Here is an 11,571-nt window from a genome sequence, read left to right as displayed (position 1 = left end):
TAATAAACTTTTAATAACAAGCATTTTAATTCCACATGCTGTATGCATCAGATTAAGGAGCTTTTCTTTTTCCTTCTGGGTCTGTGTTACATCAGCCAGTGACTGCGCCATCTTCCTCTGGGACTGGGCCATCTCCCTCTGTGTCTGCGCCACGTTGGCCAGTGCCTGGGCAATGGCGCCAACATTCCCAGCCATGGCCTGCTGTGACTGGGCCACACTCAGGAGCACCACTGCGATTTCCAGGTGGCTCTGGGACATGGTCGGCCGTGAAGCGGCAACCCTGCCCTGGGCCTCGGCCAGCGCCTGCACAGAATGCCCCAGGCCTTGGACGTGCTGACCCATAGCCAGAACCGTCACCCCCAATGCCTCCACCACGGATGACACTCGTCCTGTGTTGGCCTGGGTGCCACGCATGGTCAGCGCCACCTCCTGCTCCTGCACGTGGTTGGACTCCTCCAAGTGCGCCTGCATCACCGGTGCTCACCGACAACCCCTCATGTAGCCCCTGGCTCTGTGACTGCATCTCCACGATCGATGGGACTGTCTGTTCTAGAAGCCCCAGACCTGTCTGGACGGCAGCTAGTTCCTGGGGTCGGCCAGCCCTCCGACCGTCCGCCCCCTCGGGTGTTCCTACTTCCACCTGCTGGACCAGACCAGCTGTGTGATGCACACCAGAGAGTGTCCCTGGAGCCTCTTCACTAAAGTACCCAACCGGCTCACTCGACTGATACCTGGGATGGGGGGGTTATCTTATGAAGTATGTTTGGACAGATTGGGACTGTATCCATTAGAGTTTTGAAGAATGAGAGGTGATCTTATTGAAGCACATATGATCCTGAGGGGCTTGACACGGTGGATGATAAAAGATATACCGAGGTGAGTGTCTCTGAGATGGTGGAGGGTGTTGGAGACAGCTGTGACGGGTAATCTGTGTCATCTCCAGACTCGAGCTCTGGGGTGTCCTGAGTCTCGGGCGGAGGGCTGGTGTCTGAGCTCCTCTCCTCGTCAGTGCTCGGCTCACGGGGGGCGGGGGCTTCGGCTGTGGCACTGACTGGGGGCGGGGGACCCCAGATGGACTCGACCCATCTCCAGCAGGTCCTGCAAGGCACAAGATGAGATGCATAATTAGACCGCAGGCCGGGGTTGGTGCGGGTGGGCGTGGGGGCTGGTGGTCTGAGGGTGGTGTAGGGTGAGGGTGTGGGTGGGGGTGAGAGCGGTGTTAGTGTGAGGGTGGTGTTGTTGCAACGCTGGTGTGGGAGTGAGGATGATATGCGGGTGGTTGACACACGTGTCACAGGGACCCGCAACTCAGCAGGGTCTCACTTTCTCGCCTGCGGCCAAACTCCACCTCGACGACCTCCCTTTCCTCCAGGCTGCCAACCATGTCCAGGACCCTCTGCTCTGCCATGGTGAGGGGCCGCAGTCCGGTGGTCCCCCTCCTATCTTCTCCCGCTCCCAGCGGTTGTGCGCGGACTTTTCTTGGGGGTGGGGGAGTTGCCCCATGGCACTCACACCCTCTGCCATCTGCCCAGGCACAGCGAACGGCAATGGCTGGCAGCCTCCTTCCCGGGCTGGGGTACAGGGTCATCCCCCTCTACTCCATCGCATTCAAAAGGCCTCTGTGAATCTCGTGGCTGATCTCCTAGCTGCCATCTTGTTGGTTGGGATGGTGTGTGTGAGGGAGAATTGCTTATATGCGGTTGCAGCTGGTCAGCCTCCTGAGTGTCAATCACGGTCCCGGCAGGTCCCGTACTGTTTCTCACTGGAATCGATTGTGTTTGATGAGGCACCGGTGCTAGCCTGTTAACAGTAGCTGAATCAGTCCGGGTGCAGCACCGGACTGTTTTCTGTTGTGAGAGGCCGCGGATTCACACTTAGTCTCAGAAACGGAGAACCATGGAGTTTCCAAAGGACATATACAGGTTCAGCGAGTGGGCAAAACATTTGGCAGATGACAATGCAGGGAATGTAAACTTGTCCACTTTGGTAGGCCGATTAGAAGACAGCATAACATTCAAACAGAGAGATTGCAGAACTCTGAGTACAAAGGGAATTGAGCATCCTGGTACGGGAATCACAAACATTTTGTGTACAGGTGCAGCAACTGATGAGGAAGTCAAAAGGAATGTTGTTGTTGTTTATTGCAAGGGGAATGGAATTTCAAAGTAGGGTTGTTTTGCTAAGATAAGATAAGCATATAAGATCCTGAGGGGCTTGACACGGTGGATGATAAAGGATATGGGAGAGACTAGAATTAGGGGCACAGTTGGGTCTCCCATTAAAGGTGGAGATGAGAAGGAAATCTTTCTCTCATAGATTTGTGATTCTCTGGAACTCTCCCCAGAGAGCAGTGGAGGCAGGGTCACTGAATATTTTTAAGGCAGAGGTGGACAGATTCTTGACTAACAAGGGTGGGGTCAAAGTTTATTGGGGGTAGGCGAGATGTTGAGTTGAGGTCTCACACAGATCAGTAGAGATTTTTTTGAATGCCAGAGCAAGCTCAAAGGGCTCAATGGCCTACTGCTGCTAATTCATATGCTTATCTGTTGATAGTGATATTCTTGTGTTTCGAAAATAAAGATGTTGTGGTCAAATATCTGATCTGCACTGTCGGTTTGTGAGGTTTGGTGAAATGAGGTTTGGAATAGAGGTGAGATTTTGAAATACATTCTGGGTTTGATCTCACGGAAATATTTCTTTTTTTAAAAAATCTTTCTATTGGCATTTCTCATATTTATAAACAGTTGTATATACATCACATTGTTCTTGCCTGCGCTAAGTTCCTTTATTGTACAGAGAGGTTTATTTTGTCCTTCGTTTCACTGACTCTATGTACATTTTGCTGCCCTCTGGATCGGTCTATAGTTCCACCCCTCCCCCGTTGTCACCACTGCTCCCTTCCTACGCCCCCCCCCCCCCCCCCCCCCCCCCCCCGGATTGCACAGTCCTCTGGTTCCTCATCTATCTTGTTTTTTTTTATTCTTAGCTTACTCCTCGTTGCTGGCCTCGAACAGGTTTTGGAACAGGCGACAAACTGCCCCAAGTATCCAGGAAGCCGTCCTCTGACCCTCGGGCGATGTACTTAAACTTCTCCAGGTGGAGAAATTCTGAGAGGTCAGCGAGCCAGTCTGCAGCTTTGGGTGGTGCTGCCGATCGCCAGCTGAGCAGAATTCTCCAGCATGCGATTAGGGAAGTGAAAGCAAGGGCGTTGGCCCCCTTCCCCATGTGTAGCTCTGGCTCCTCCGATACCCCGAACATTGCCACTATCGGGCATGGCTTCACCCTCACCCCCACAACCATGGACATTGCCTCGGAGAAGGCTGTCCAGAACCCAGCAAGCTTGGGGCAAGCCCAGAACATGTGTGTGTGGTCGGCCGGGCCCCTCTGGCACCGTTCACATTTGTCCTCCACCTCGGGAAGAACCTGCTCATTCGGGTTCTGGTCAGGTGTGCTCTGTGCACCACTTTGAGCTGTAGTAGGCCTAGCCTTGAGCAGGAGGAGGTGGCGCTCACCCTGCTCAGTGCTTCACTCCAGAGTCCCCACCCTACCTCTGTCCCCAGTTTGTCCTCCCATTTTTGTCTGGTCCCGTCCAGTGGTGTTCAGGCTCTGTCCAGTAGCTGTCCGTATATTTTCCCACATAGCCCCCCCTTCCCGCTGCTTGTGCCTATCAGGTCCTCTAGTAGTGTGGTTTCTGGGGCCTACTGTACCCTACTGTCTCTTTGCGGAGGAAGTGCATTATTTGGAGGTGCCTCATTTCCTGTCCTTTTGCTAGTTTCCACTTCCTCGTCAGTTTGTCCAGTTTCGCCAGTCTGCGCCCTACGTAGAAGTCTCCGACCGTCAGTGTGCCCCCCGTCCCGCCTCCATCTTTTGAAGGTGGTATACAGCATGGTGGGGGAGAATTTGTGATTGCTGCATATGGGGGCCATGGGGGACATTTTGGTTATCCCAAAGTGTTGTCTCAGCTGGGTCCATGTTCTCTGCGTGGCCGCTACCACTGGGCTCTTTGTGTATCTTGTTGAGGAGGATGGGAGCGTTGCTGTGGCCAGGGCGCAGAGGGTCGTTCCTTTACAAGATGCCTCCTTCATTTGTACCCAATCTGTGTCGGGTCCTTGTACCCATCCCCTCACTCTTTCTGCCGTTGCTGCCCAGTTGTAGTATTGTCGGTTTGGTAAGGTCAAGCCCCCTTTGATTTTCCTTTGCAATGCCTGTTTGAGAATTCTCAGGTCCCCCCCCCCCCCCCCCCCCCCCCCCACCGCACAAAAACGCTATGATTAGACTGACTATGTTTTGGAAAAAGGCCTTGGGGATGAAGATCGGGATGGATCTAAACGGGAAGAGGAACATTGACAGTACGTTCATCTTGATCGTCTGCACTCTCGCCGCCAGGGAGAGTGGGAGTGAGCCCCTCCATTGAAGGTCTTTTCTTACTTCTTCCACCAGGCTGGTCAGGTTCCACTTGTGGATTTGTGTCCAGTCTCTGGCTATCTGAATCCCCAGGTACCGGAATCTGTTCTGGGCTGTTTTGAACGGTAGCTCCTTCAGCTCCGTCCCTCCCACTTTTGGGTTCACTGGGAATGTCTCGTTTTTGCCCAGGTTAAGTTTGTAGCCCGAGAATGTTCCAAACTCTTTCAGTATTTGCAGTATTGCCTTCAGTCCCTCTTGTGGCTTCGAGACATAGAGGAGCAGGTCATCTGCATAGAGTGAGACTCTGTGCTCTCTGTCTCCTCTCCGGATTCCATTCCAGCTTTTCGCATCCCGCAGGGCTATCGGCAGAGGTTCGATCGCTAGTGCGAACAAGAGTGGGGATGGGGGAAGCCCTGTTTTGTTCCTCTCTGTAGCTGGAAGTATTCAGAGCTGGTGGTGTTCGTTCAGACACTCGCTTTGGGAGCCTCACCCAGGCGATGAATCCCGCTCCTAGCCCAAACCGTTCCAGTACCTCGAGGAGGTATTTCCATTCGACTCTGTCGAAGGCCTTTTCTGCGTCCAGGGAGACAATCACCTCAGGTGTTATCTCCCCGGGGAGGGTCATTATTACGTTCAGCAGCCGCCTGATGTTCGCTGTGAGCTGCCTACCCTTGACAAAGCCCGTTTGGTCCTCTGCGACCACCTCTGGTAGGCAGCCCTCCTTTTGGCCAGGACCTTTGTGAGTATTTTTGCATCCACTTTCAGCAGTGAAATGGGTCTGTGTGATCCACATTCCGCCAGGTCTTTATCTTTTTTACGTATCAGTGAAATTGTCCTTCGTTAGCGTGGGGGGCAGGGTGCCCCTTGCCAGTGAGTCCGCGAACATGTCCCTTAGGTGTGGGCCAGGACTGGTGCAAATTGTTTGTAGAAGTCCGTCGGGAGCCCGTCGGGAGCCCGTCGGGTCCATTCCCCGCCTGCATGGAGCTGATGCTCTCCATGATTTCTCCCAGATTTATTGGTGCTTCCAGCTCCCCCCTTCTGTCTTCCCCCACAACTGGTAGTTCCAGTCCTTCTGGGAACTGTTGAAATGAAATGAAAATCGCTTATTGTCACGAGTAGTCTTCAATGAAGTTACTGTGAAAAGCCCCTAGTCGCCACATTCCGGCGCCTGTCCGGGGAGGCTGGTATGGGAATCGAACCATGCTGCTGGCCTGCTTGGTCTGCTTTAAAAGCCAGCGATTTAGCCTGGTGAGCTAAACCAGCCCCTAATCACACCCACGTCCCCGTTATGGGGGCTCAGAGGCGTACAGTCCCCGATAGAAGGTCCCAAATGCCCAATCCTTTGGCTCTGTTACCAGTCTGCCTCTGCTATCCTTTACCTGCGCTATTTCCCTCATGGCTGCCTGCTTTCTCAGCTGGTGAGCCAATAGGCGGCCAGCCTTGTCTCTGTGTTTGTAGAAGGTCTGGCGCAGTTGGTATACTGCTTTCCTAGTGGATAGCAGGTTAAAGTCCATTTGCAGCTTTTGCCTCTCCTCCAGCAGCTCTATAGTCGGGGCCTCGGAGTATTTTCTGTCGACTTCCAGGATGGAGTCGACCAGTTGTTGCCTGGCCACCCTCTCTTCCCTGTCTCTGCTTGTCTTGTAGGCTATGATCGCTCTCTAATCACGGCCTTCAGTGCCTCCCAGAATGCGGAGGGTGAGACCTCCCCATTTTGGTTGTTAGTAATTGTGGTAGTCTGTATTAGGGATATTACGGTACCTAGGTTGGAGGTACCTTGTACTGTAAGATCATTGGTGTTGGAGGTACCTGACACTGTAAGATCATTGGTGAAGCCTGCCTGCTGGTTCCGCCCAGAAAGGCGGAGTATAAAAGTCTGTATTTCCCTAACTGATGCATTCTATACCTGCGCAGCTGGGGGAAACATCTAGTTCAATAAAGCCTTCAATTGTTTTACAATCTCGCTTCGGGAGTTATTGATCGAGCATCAATTTACTGAACTAGATTTGAAGAATGGAGCTCTGCATCAAGCCGGAGTGCCTGCAACTTAGCCCCCATGCGGCAAACTCAGCGGCAACCTTTAAACACTGGCTGGCGTGTTTCAACGGATACATCAGGACGGCCACGACGACACCCACGGAGGACCAGAAACTGCAAGTTCTCCATTCAAGGGTGAGCCCAGAAATCTACACGCTCATCGAGGACGCGGACGGTTTCGAGGTCGCGATGGAAGGACATTACATTCGTCCAGTAAATCAGGTTTACGCCCGACATCTTCTAGCTACCAGACGACAAATTCCGGGGGAATCATGAGACGGATTCTACCGCGCATTGCTAGTATTTGGTAGTAACTGTGACTGTCCACAAGTTTCAGCCAGCGACCACAACGAACCCTTAATCCGGGACGTCTTCATTGCAGGTATGCTGTCCTCGCACATCCGCCAGCGGCTGCTGGGAAAGGAGACGCTGGGTCTCAAGGAGGCACGGGCACTCGCAAGCGCCTTAGACATAGCCTTCCGCAACGCCCGACCGCGCGGTAGCTCCATGGGCAGCCTTCACCCCGCCCGCAGCCGATCCCGACGCATCCCCAAATCTCCCACAAGCTTGTGCCGTACGGCTGCCAGGCAACCCCGGGGGCCCCAATGCTATTTCTGCGGACAAACCAAGCACCCCCGGCAATGCTGCTTGCCCCGATCCACAACCTGCAAGGGCTGCGGGAAGAAGGGGCATTTCGTGGTGGTATGCCAGGTCGCCGCTGTCTCCGCAGGCGAACTGGGGCCCCGCCATTCCCCTCCTTGCAAGCCACGTACGGCCCGTGGCCACCGCCATCTTTGATCCCGCAAGCCACGTGCGGCCCCTGGGCGCCGCCATCTTGTCCCCCAGAGGTCACGTGTGTTGCTCATTCTACTGTTAGTGTGATTAACACGCCTCCAATAAAGGACATGTGCTTAACACTGGTTTGGCTCTGTATCTGTATCTATGCTCTGGAGTCGCCAGGTGCCGTAAGAGACACCGTCACAAGTTATCAAGGTCAGGTTCAAAGCAATAAATCTAAACACCGATCAGTAAGTCCAAACAATTAGTGTTTATTATAACAAATATAATAAATACTCATGCACACGCGAAAAGACTAGTACTTATTCCTACTATTAAACGACTAAATACTTATCTAGAAAGGAACAGGCAAGGTCAGGGGGGCAAGGCCTTCGTTCTGTTCTTGGTCTGCAACTTCTGGTTATTAAAGTCGGCAAGAGTATAAGCAATGCCTGGGTCACGTAGCGATCATTGTTTTGGCACTTACTGATAGATGGCTGATGCTCAACGGCCGGTGATGAAAGACAGGATCTGGAGGCTGGAGTCGGAGGCCGGAGTCAGGATGCAACAGCCTAGGCCGGAGTCAGGAAGCAACAGACCGAATCATGTGTGGGACCTTCTTTTAATAGGTCCCAGGAGGTTCCCTCATCGATTGGGTCTTTCCCAATCCTGGGGTCCTGAACTCCCCTATCCTGGGGTCGTTTCTCGATGGCTGGGGCGGTTCCTAGGGGTCATTGTTCTGGTTTCTCTGGCGCATCCTGGCTGGGTAGCTATAGAAAAGTATCGATTGATACTTAAAATGTTTCTATTGTATCTGGGGCTGGGCCGGTATCACCTCATTAGTATGCAGATCGCTTTCCTAGTTGCACCTTTTGTAGACTGGTGTCCATCTTAGAGGGCTACATTCCCTTCTTGTGATCCTCACGAGAAATTGTGAAGGATCACCTATGTATGGCTCTTCTATGTTACTTCGATTTCCTTTGGGTTCCTTTTCGGGTTCCCTGACCTTAGCAAGTTCCTGGGCGTCTACTCTGTCCTTAACTATGGCAAGAAAATTTTAACTCACATTTTCTACTTGGCGTTATGCCAAAGGAGACATGCATTACCAATATTCGGGAACCTCTACCTATCACAATTCCTACTCTCATCTTACTTTAAACATTTCATCACATTCTAAAGTCTTATCCATTCACACCACAGTACATGTCGCTTTCTGACTCGGCAGTCGAGTTCAGAACCATATAATACATCAGTGTCTCATTTTTATTTACATATGGCTATAAATACATTTCCTATGCATCAAGGGGTTGGGGGGATTGGTGAAAACCGAAAATAGGGGATTGAACTCCGTAAATGGTTGAGGGGCAGGAACGGGAGGCTCTCCTTTTCCATTTCCTCAACCTGAGGGTCTGTACTATGATGCAGAGAATTGCAATCACCAACAGTGATTCAATCACATACGACATTGAGTACCAGGTCATGAATTTCGTGCACCAGGTCTGAACCTCACTGATCAGTGCTGAGCACGGAGAAGTCGGTGTGTGGGAAACATTAACGGCGGGGGTCGTGGGGGAAACATGATTTGCTTCAACATGCAAAAATACAACAATATTTAAAATAAATAGGTAGGCTTCCATCATGGTCTTCTTTGTTCTCTTCCTTCTCTTCCTTTGTATGGCCGATCCTTGCCGTGAACCCTCCTTCGACTGTTCGAAAACTATGGGATCAAGCACAGTATCTGTCAATACACAGTTTAATATCTGTACTGTTAGTGTATCTGTCCTCTCATTCCAATTGACCCTTAAATGATTGGCCAAGTCACACCCTGTGACTCCCCTCATTTTTTTTTTTCAAATGCGAATTTAGGAGCAGATATACACCTAACAACTTTTCTACTGCGAGCCGTCTCGCAGGCTTTGCGATTTACCATCCGAATGTTCCTGGATGTAAATAGCATGTGGGATGGCTGCCGAAGGGCTACCTAAAGAAAAATGAAACCAAATTTTGAACGAAAAGGTCGAATGAGTTGCGTATGGGCCGCTACGGGTAAGATTTGTATGGGATCCCCGGGTAAGGCGTGCTGTGGCGTACCCGAGCTTGGCTGACCAAAGGGGTTCTCAGACTGGGCGGGTCCTCGATGCCGTTTCTCCACTGCCTGAGCAACCTGAAATGAACGGGTATGAATGTATTCATCGTGGGATTGCAGCCTCTATTCACAGAATAGAGGGGCACCTGAAAAACAAGGGTGGAGCCAAGATGCTCCAACATCTACAAACAGGGGACAGGTTGTGAACCGTGTCGGTTCACCAGAGGATATTTAACTGAAGTTCTCAGAGGTACCTGCGAATAAGCTAACGTATGTGCGAGGTGGTCACAAGCTTTTCAGCTGAAAAGAAAATGGCCAACCTCCAATCAAACCTTTAACAAACAACAAAGTGATTTGATCTCCAATCAAACCCTTAATATTATTAAAAACAAACAAACAAACACAAACAAACAAAACATACGTGCAGGTTCCATCAGAAAGGTTATCGCTTCCCTCAAGCGGTTCCTCTTTTACATCATCTGGACACCTCACTTCTCTCTCTCTGTGAACAGGGTCACAAAGGGGTTGCCGTATCAGGAGTCAGACATCACGTCTTTCTCTTCTCCCGGATCCCGCACTCTTGTATGGATCAGGCATGCGATCTGTGCGTTATGTGACCGGGGGTCACTCTCATCATTATGGACAAGTCTCCATGAATTGTCCCTGTGCCAAAGTGTGGTATCTAAGTTTGAAGGGGCATTGTCAGTGTCGTCGGGGTCGGGTGGTGGGTCTGGGTGTTTAACGTAGGTGACCTCCATGGGGTCACTGGAGTCGGGGTCGTAGTCGCTGAAGTGGGGGCTGTAGGGTGGGGTGCTGTGGCTGTCCTCATTGTCAGAGTCAGTGTCGCTGTCTCTGCTGTGGCAGCTGGTGGGCGTTTCGGGGCGTGGTCTGAAGTCAGTGGGCGGAGTTGTGGGCGAGTCCGATGAGGAACTGGTCTGTGAGGGGGATGGTGGGAATGTGTCTCTAGTGGGCGGGGCGAGATGTTCTGCTGCGTCTAGCAGGACATGGTGTGTGTGGTTAGACTGTGTTCCATATGCCTTCAGTTGGTTAATATGAAACCACGCAGTCTTACCGTTGGGGTTTTTTATTCTGTAAACGGAGGGGCTAATTTTGTCCGAAATTGAATACGGGCCGGAAAATTTAGGTGCCAAAAAGCTGCTGGGGTTATAAACAGATAACATTACCTGTTGTCCAACCTGAAATTCTGTGGGGTGTACATTCTTATTAAAGCAAGCTGTGCTTTGTTTTCGTCTTTTTCCCAATTTTACTGTGGCTGCTAACTGTGCAGACCTCACAGTCTCAACTAGGTCTTTGACTGCCTTCTCATGCGTGAGGGCCGTCACTTCGGGGCTAGTCATGTCCAGTCCTAAAAGGAATTCTGTACCTTTCATAGGGCGTCCGGTCATGAGTGTGTGTGGGGTGAATCCTGTGGATGATGAAACCGTGTTGCGGATAAACATGAGTGCGAATGGGAGTACTGAATCCCATGTTGAATTGTTCTCCTGAACCATTTTTCTAAGGGTCGATTTTAGGGTCTGATTCATGCATTCGACTATCCCGCTTGACTGGGGGTGATACGCAATGTGGAAATTTTGTTTAATGCCAAATATTGTCAGGACGTTCTGCATGACCCGTCCTGTGAAGTGAGATCCCTGATCTGACTCTATACTTCTCGGGAGACCCCATCTCGTGAAGATGTGGTGGGTCAGGATCTTTGCAGCTGTCTTAGCTGTATTGGTTCGTGAGGGGAATGCCTCTACCCATTTGGTAAAGGTGTCTATAACGACCAGAACATATTTATAGCCATTCCTACAAGGGGGCAATGGTCCTATAAAATCGATCTGGAGGTTAGTCCAGGGGCCATTAACTGGTCCAGTATGTCTAAGTTGTGCCTTTTTCGAGTACCTCTCCGGGTTATTTTGTGCACAAATTAGGCAATTCTCGATGTAATGGGTCACATCGTTTCTTAAATTTGGCCACCAACAGAGTTGCCTGAGGTGCCTTGTGGTCGGGTCAATCCCTTGGTGTCCATGACTGTCATGGAACAAGGCAATCATCTGATTCCTATCCTGTTCCGGAACCACATAAAGTTTATCCTTAATGATCACACCCTCATGTGTGGTCAAAGCGTGTCTGAACTTATCGTATTGGTGCACAAAATTTCCTTTAAAAATCTCCCTGAGATCTCTATCCTGTTTCTGTGCCTCAGCTAAATCTTTAATTTCCGTCTGTGAGACCTGAACTGCACTCACAGGGGCGCTAGCTGGGGG

The sequence above is a fragment of the Scyliorhinus canicula genome, chromosome 1 (assembly GCF_902713615.1).
Source record: "Scyliorhinus canicula chromosome 1, sScyCan1.1, whole genome shotgun sequence".
NCBI lineage: Eukaryota > Metazoa > Chordata > Chondrichthyes > Carcharhiniformes > Scyliorhinidae > Scyliorhinus > Scyliorhinus canicula.
The sequence above is the reverse complement of the archived record's forward strand: the minus strand, read 5'-3'. Positions refer to the sequence as shown.